General features: G+C 29.1%; 2 protein-coding genes across 3 annotated transcripts in view; both read right to left on the bottom strand.

Moving 5' to 3' along the window:
- LOC106679448 (sarcomere length short) overlaps nucleotides 1-2,932 on the bottom strand; it is a 52,498-nt gene extending 49,566 nt beyond the window's left edge. The window contains exon 1 of one of the 2 annotated variants that reach the window (XM_014418627.3): nucleotides 2,821-2,932. The gene's annotated coding sequence lies outside the window, so the exon portion shown is untranslated. Of the gene's footprint in view, nucleotides 1-2,713; nucleotides 2,735-2,820 lie in introns of those variants that run through there. The other variant, XM_014418629.3, reaches the window with a different exon arrangement.
- The window catches only part of LOC106679436 (GAS2-like protein pickled eggs), a gene marked incomplete at its 5' end in the record, with an annotated part of 31,577 nt that overhangs the window by 7,689 nt on the left and 15,758 nt on the right, over nucleotides 1-8,130 (bottom strand).

Here is an 8,130-nt window from a genome sequence, read left to right as displayed (position 1 = left end):
TAACGGAATTACATATTTAAGGCTGAAATATCCTTGGGATGTTACAGGAGTTTTTTCGATAAAATCGATATACTTATTTATAAATATTTGAGACCAACAGACAAACGTAAGTTATATTCAAAACTCAATTACATGAAAATTAGAACTTTATTTTTATTTAGGTGGTTATGAAATAATTTTAACAAGATATAGAAGTAATCAGATCAATTATATAAATTTATGGGAAGTAATTATGCTAAGAATGTCTTTGGCTATGTACTATAGTTAATTCCATGTATGTTCCCTAATCATTTCTAGAGCCCAAGCTCGCAACAAATTAATATTTTGGGCCCTTTTCTTATTTCATGTGTTTCATTTTTTTTTCAATAACCTTTAATATATGATTAAGGTATCATGAAAAATAAGATGGCCTCGAGACCTTCTAATGTAGAAATAATATTAGAGTACTACCAATGGATCGTTTCTCTACATACATTTTTCATATCATTGTGATCTTACATCAAAACATCAAATTTAATAGATGTATTTTTATGTTAATATCATTAAAGAAATATATAAAAAAAAAGATCGTGAAAACGAAACTTACATTAACATGATAGTAAAAACAGTCAGTTGTTTTATATAAAATAAGACCCAGTTTGTTTAACAAAATTATATAATGGTAGAAAAATTTATCAACATTAATTAAAAACTAAATAAATTAGATTGACCCAGTTTTGGTGAGGATTAAAAAAACGAATATCCTTTAACTGATTCATCTGTGTTTTTGTTGGCAACGATTTCAACGTAGGAAACAAACTTTAAAACCACGGCATCTCCTTTTGTTGAACAGAAACATAAGGAAAAAAGAAAAATATTCGTAACGGCAGTAAGATCCATTTTCGTAAGGTAGTGATGACCAAACATATTTGATCACAGAACCAATCCTAACCGTCGCGAAAAACGCAGGATTTAAGAACTCTCAATTGATTTTACTTAAATTTAAATCTTCCTTTATAAAGGATCCCATTACTAATTTCTTGTGAGACTTGCCTACAATTAAATTTTACTATTTTGTGCTTTATTATGCTACTGCATTAAAAAAAAAAAAAATCAAATTACATTTTGAAACTATTTTAACATTAATCTCAATTTTATTCATGTTTAGTTTTAATTAATTTTTTTTTTACACTTTCTTTATTTCCTCAATCATATTTTGCATATTTTTATAATATTCCCTGATCAGACTTGAATTTAATAACTATATATATATATTAAATATTAATTTTTTTCAGGAAATACTACCCTTTACTTTTTAATGAGCTTAATGAACTGTACTTGTACTTTTGTACATTTAAAGTTTGATTTAATGTACTTTAATGAACATTTAAAGTTTGATACAGATGATAAAGATACAGTTTATTTCTACACCTAAACATTAGGAGCGGCGTGGCTCAGTGGTAAGGTACTGTGATACTAACTCAAAGGACACGGGTTCGAATCCGGCTGTGACAGATAATTATTTATTCTGTCACTCTATGAGTTGATAATGAGTAATGAGTTTATTCTAGTCACGATTCAACCCTGGGGGTCCCCCGGCCACATAAAGTGGGTGCTCATAATTATGGAAAAATCTGACGGTCCAGCGTGATTAGCACCAAATCACCTCCTTGCACAACTGTTGGTCTAGTAACAGTATTTCTTTACACACTACTGCACAGATTTTTTTTTTTTTTTATCATACATAAAAATTTAATTAATTTGTTCTTCTTTGTTTACTATTTTTTTATTAAAAAGGTATTCCTTTAGGTATTTTTTTAGACGTATTTTTATGAATACTTGTTTTTAAATCGCATGATTGGTTATTGAACGACTTTACTCCTGTGTTATAGTATTTTTTTTTTTTTTTTTTTACTTGTTTTTAAATCGCATGATTGGTTATTGAACGACTTTACTCCTGTGTTATAGTATTTTCTTATCGTTTGAGCAGTATTTGTTTTTATAATTTGGATATTAAATCTATCACTTAAGTGGGGCTTGATATATTTCATTTTTTAATATTTTTATGATTGCATTTTTTTATAAAGACTCCTAATTACAAATTTTTAGTTCCTGGAAAAGTTGTTTAGAGTTTTTTTTTTTTTTTGTTTTAAGTATTAGATTTATAATGCTCTAATTAGATCAATTAAATAAACTGATACTATCGAACAAGAATCAAAAATGTTTAAGATTTTATAACATTTTATTCGTTTATTTTCAATAAGTAAGTATTGCAGATAATAATACATTATCGAATATCTGAAGGTTCAGGTTAATAACAATACGTTTTTTGTTGCTATTGAAGTTATACCAAATTTAAATTTAAAGAGTTTTTATTAAAAATGATCGAAGCTTTGGTTCTGTAATCAATATAGCTATGTCAAAGCAGTCAAATCTCAAGATAGACAAATAAGATATAAATTTTTAAATAAATTATTCTTTATATGAATAGAAAATCAAGTCCCAGTCTAGGTCTTTAGGAGTCATCACAACGCAAGTGTACTGTGACACAATGATGAGTTAGTACACAGTAAACAAACAACTGTCAACATCTCTCTAACTCTCTTCACCTTTCACTAATTATCTTTTAAAATGGATAAGGCGACAGAAATAACCTAGTTATTTCTCACTTCAAAAAAATATCAACTCAAATCCAAGGTCGAACGGGTGTTGTATAGAATCAAAACGTTTGTACCTGTTTGTTTGTTAGCCACGGAGGTATGTCGCTGCCTTGATGACGCATTTAAGCGAAAACTTTTTAGTTAGGCTAGGCAATTAGGTAAGATATGATGGGGTACATACCATGGGCAGTAAGAGGGATAATTGCTGGAGCTGGCCGGCCAGTCGTCAAGAAACTAGCCAGAACTAAAATAGAACCCTAGCCTCGCTCCTCCCACCATCCGCCCTCTTTAATATACTTGGCCACTTAAAAATAGCCAAAGCCTTCGCAATCTTTCTCATCTATTTATCCCCAAAACAACATCTTAATGAATCTCAATTCCATCCAACCTCCAGCCGTCGAATCGGAACATGTTCTCTGCAGGAGAAAATCATAACATAATTTGACAGAGCTCATTAGCCAATCTTAGTACGTTAAATACGGTATTCTTTACGACTTCCTTAACTGTTAAAAGTCTCATTGAGTTTCGACAAATAACATTGACCTGCATTGACAGGAAACATGAGACCGGTCAACAGGTGACTTATCAGGAAACTAACCAAAGTAAAAACGTGATTTTATTTTTTTTTTAAATCTCATTTATGACAATTCATTTATATGGTCATCATTGATGAATATAGAATAACTGAGTCTAGTTTGAACATGAAAAGTTCAATTCATAATGCAACATTTCGAACTTGAAATACAAATGTAATGCTGTTGGTTACATTGCCAATAATTCGCTGTATCATTTCTACGCATTAACAGTCCAACCATCTCGGCATCCTATGTATCATCATTTGATTTTTGTGATAACGGTTCAATTCTTGTATATTAACTTAGGAACTCAACACCACAGGGGGGATCCCCTTCAGCAGAACAGACTTGAAACGCAAGTATTCCACAGAGCCGAGCTGTGGTGGGGATTCCCGTGTAAATTCATCTTGGCGATTCAAATGCGCGTTTTCCTCTACAGCTCCCTGGCAGTTATTCCATTTTTGTACACGAACACGAGATCCCCCTACATTGATATAAGAAAAATAAATTGCCTTATTGTAATAAAACGAAATAGAAACTTATATATAAATAGTTGATCGTATGTGGCAGTCAGAAAAACCATACATTGTGCTAACCATTTATTAAATTCTAACATTCCGACCCTCATTGTCGGTTCTTCATCAGAGTTGCTATAAAGTTCTGGGGATGTAAATATACACAGTCCGTTGAAATAGAGTCTATTTAAACCCCAGATTTATAACAGCCCTGATGAAGACCTATTCTGTGGGTCGAAGCTTCGCCAATTAATAAATAGCATAATTTCTGCTTTTCTGATCACTAACCGAACCATCTCCCCAATGTTCATATAACAAAAAAAAGAAATACCTTCAGATTGAACACTGCATTCCTGAAAGCAACACTTCCGATTTGGCTCAAATTCGGGATTAGGGAAAAATTATCCAGTATCACTTTCTATTCCATTGACTTCATTGGGCCGCTGAACACGAATCTGAGATTTGTTGACAGATATTTTTCTAGGAAAATTGTTTAATTTTTAAACTATTGTTTTTCGAGAAAATCATTCTTCGTGGAATTAAATTATACACAATTTTTCTTCATTTTATATCCGTGAAATTGTTCACAATAATCAACCCCTAAGCCGCAAAAACGCTATGTAATAAAGACAAAATTTCCAGAAGGTGGCACAAATGCAATTCAGGCTCTTTTCTTATAACGGGAACACTGAGCAATTTTTGATGAGTTCCTCCAACTTCGAAAAATTCCTCTATAACTTTTTGGTTTTACCTAGGCATACCTGACTTCTGTAGATTAGTTAGTTACATTAAACATGTGACGTTGATACTGGCGGCACAATCAGGCAGTTTAAAGGAAATTGTTTTGAGTTTTTCACAGTGAACTGAAAAGTGGTGTTTCTTAAGTGCGCTCAAACGAGGTCGCAGGCTGGTCGAAAATAAAAAAGAAGATACACATTTCGAAAGAAATTTTGCATGCTTTAATTTTTTTTTTTGTTCTATGCTTATCTTCAAAAATTTTGTTTTTTTATTCTCTAATTTCGTTGTCAAGCCGCCGACTAAAGAAAGAGGAAACCTGAAATTTGGATTCACAATCCCAAAAAACATGCAGCATTGTTGAGAAAAAAATGTATTAATTGTTTCCAGTGCAGCCAAACAAGGAAAAAAAAAGTCCAGACAGGAAAAACTTTTGTTGTTTAAGTAATAATTGCCCCCCTTCCCCCAGGTTTTCGGGTTGGTGAACACGGAGGTTTGCAGATAGATATTTTTTCGGGAATTTATTTTTTTTTTTTTTTAATTTGTCTTTCTAAAGTACGTTCTTGCGGCTTAGGCAATGATCGCAGACACATTTAACGGAAATGTAAAAATGCTATTTTTCCTCGTCACAAGAACACTACTCCGATGAAGACGATCCCAAACTAGATTCACTTTCGATTCTAATGTCACAATCTAAAATTTATTTGAACAAACTACCCCAGGCCCTACATTCGAAGTATTGACAAATAAAATTAGGGAAACCTTCAAAACCCGTGATAAGGATGAAGTGAAACTCGGGATTTATAATGGTAACCAAACGTTTAAACAAGTGTCAAACATGAAAGAAAAAATTACCAGGGTTGACAAGGGGTATAAATAGGTAAAAGCTACTACTATAAATAGGTATTAATTTCTTAGAATAACTAGAATTAAATGACATAAAAAAACAAAAAAAAAACAGCAAAAATAGTAAGAATATAAATTAGCCTTGGTACAACACAGCATTAAATCTAACAATAAATTTGATTTTAACAACCCCCAAGTACTACATAAAAAAATACAATAGAAACCGAAAAAGTCTAGAGTATATACATATAACAAAGAGTAGTAAACAAACTGTAAATTATAAAACTGATTACACAAATATGATCACACATTATACCCATATTATTGAGTGACTAAAAATATAAAAAATAACAACTCTTTAAGGAATTTAGATGAATAAATTGTAGTAAGTTAAATAAATTAAAATAAGAAATTATAATATATATAGGAATAGTTAGAAAGAAAATAAATCATGGAACTAGTTAATCCCATAGTATTGCTCAGTGTAACATTGTCTGAGGACCAGGAAGGTATTCCCAAGAATTTTGTTTTAAAATCGTAGCTTTTAATTATAGACATAGTCATTATAAATGAAAAATAGTTTCAGAAAATTAGTAGTATGGGTAAAATGATAAACACATCTGAAGAAATACACAAAGTAACCTTATAAATTAAATTGTACATTTTTAGAATGTATAATACAATAATGTAATAGCAGTGTAAAATCCTGTAGATAGAGTAAAGCTTCCAAAAGTTTGAGGTAAAAGATGTATTTTAAATAAATAAATTATTAAACAGAAGATTTAACTATATTTAATAAATTATTGAATTCACTAGAATTTATTTGAATAATTTGGATCAGTTCTTCATATAAACGTCTACTTTTATAGACTGGTTTGAATTTGGAAAAAAAAAAAGTAATAATAAAAAAAGTGTATTTAAAGTATCAATGAGAAGTTATAATTGTAGAAGAGCTAACGAATTTTGGTCCATTTTCATGGATCTAAAGTACTCCATACTGTTTCTCCATATGGTAGAGTAAGGTATCATGAAATACCTGATTCTTCAGTTATCTATTATTTTTTTTATCTACAATTGTGTATAAAAAAAATTAAATATCAGATATGTTATAGTTCTCAGTTTCAGAGCGCAGTTATGCAGAAATTTCTCTGAACTTTTCTAGTGGCTCAATCATAAGATAATAATCCATGCAGTAATGATCTGTTTTTCAATCCTGTATTTTTACTTAGAGTTAATCGACAAAGAAGAAAATTCATGTAGAAGTTCATTTCAAAGAAAGATTGTTAAACATTATTTAATTAATTGTATTAACATTTATTATAGAATTAAAGCTATGTCACTCTTAAAATATTTTTTTTTAATTAACTTAATATCTCAAATATTAAAGGTGCCTATATTTAAAACTTTGATTCATTTAATACTGACATTCAGCTCAGAAGCATGGCCCACAACAGAGCATAAGACAAATATATTCTGAAAATTGAAAGTGAAGTATATTGATGAATCTTAGGCTTCATAAACTGGATTTAGCCACAAAAAAGACAAGATGGATGCAGCTTGTCAGTGAAGATTTTTTAGACCATTTGGTAAGTTACTTATTATTAAATATAATGTAATCAAAACTTCAATAATTGTTTAAACTTCCATTGTAAAATTTTGAAAATATAGAAATTAATTTAAAATTAAACTGGAAGAAAAAGAAAAAAAAAAATCTTTATCTTTATCTAAAAAAAATATCTTTATATATCTAAAATCAGAAATCAACTTCTTCAGTTCTTGTTTCATATATACTACTTACATGTACACAGACAAAAGTAATAAAAAAAAAAAAAATGAATTTCTGCCTCATTTTTAAGAATTTCATAAATTTGATTTTTCTCTTGTAACTGAGGGGAAGATTCAAGATTGAAGTAAATCAGATGTCCTAAATATTATCATACTATATTAAATGTGTCCCTTTCCTTAAGGGTTGATGCATGATACAGGGGGAGCTCTGTGTTGATATCAAGGACATGGCAAAAAAGGTAGAAGGAATAATTCTGGACTCGTTGGGAATCATCCACCATCACATGCATGGTAACTAATAAGGATAGTGATGTCTCAGGGGAGAGCATGCATATACAGCACATTTTATTTCTACATTATTTTATACACCTATACAATTTTAAATTAATTCATTTTTTTTTAATACATATATTTATTACTTTTATATTATTTATATATTAATTACGTTTTATTTATTGATTCTTTGTATTATATTTGGTATCTTTTTACAATTATTAATTGTATATTTATTACTTTTAGCTCAATTTACTTATTTATTTTATTTTAATCTTTGTATGCTTGTGTTAGAGTGTTGTTTTTTTTTTTAATATTAATAGATTGTAAATGGGGATGACCATGTTGGGTTTTATGTATATATTTTTTTTTACTATATTTGAAATGTTTATATAATTTTTATACTTTTGACTTAAATTTACTTTCATGTTACGGAAAAAAGAGAAAATTTTTAGGATTGCAATAATAGAAAAATTAAACACATTTAAAGAACTATAAAAATATAGAAAAAAAAATTGAAACGTATAAAGGAAGAAATAATATATAATAAAAAGGAAAAAATAAATCATGTATAACTTTAGTAGAGAATGCAGAAATTTTTATAGCGTGACAATTTTTTTTAAAAAAATAGGCTGTGACTATTTATATTAATAGGATAAAAAAAATTTTTTATGTCAATCTTAAAATTTGAGATTTACATAAATAATATGCCAATTTTTGGTGTTTTAATATGAAAAATTAATTTAAATAATTGAAACTGTT

The sequence above is a fragment of the Halyomorpha halys genome, unplaced genomic scaffold (assembly GCF_000696795.3).
Source record: "Halyomorpha halys isolate HHAL.00 unplaced genomic scaffold, Hhal_1.1 Scaffold203.1, whole genome shotgun sequence".
In the NCBI taxonomy this organism is placed as follows: domain Eukaryota; kingdom Metazoa; phylum Arthropoda; class Insecta; order Hemiptera; family Pentatomidae; genus Halyomorpha; species Halyomorpha halys.
Note: the sequence above shows the minus strand (reverse complement) of the source record. Positions and strands in the feature narration are given on the sequence as shown.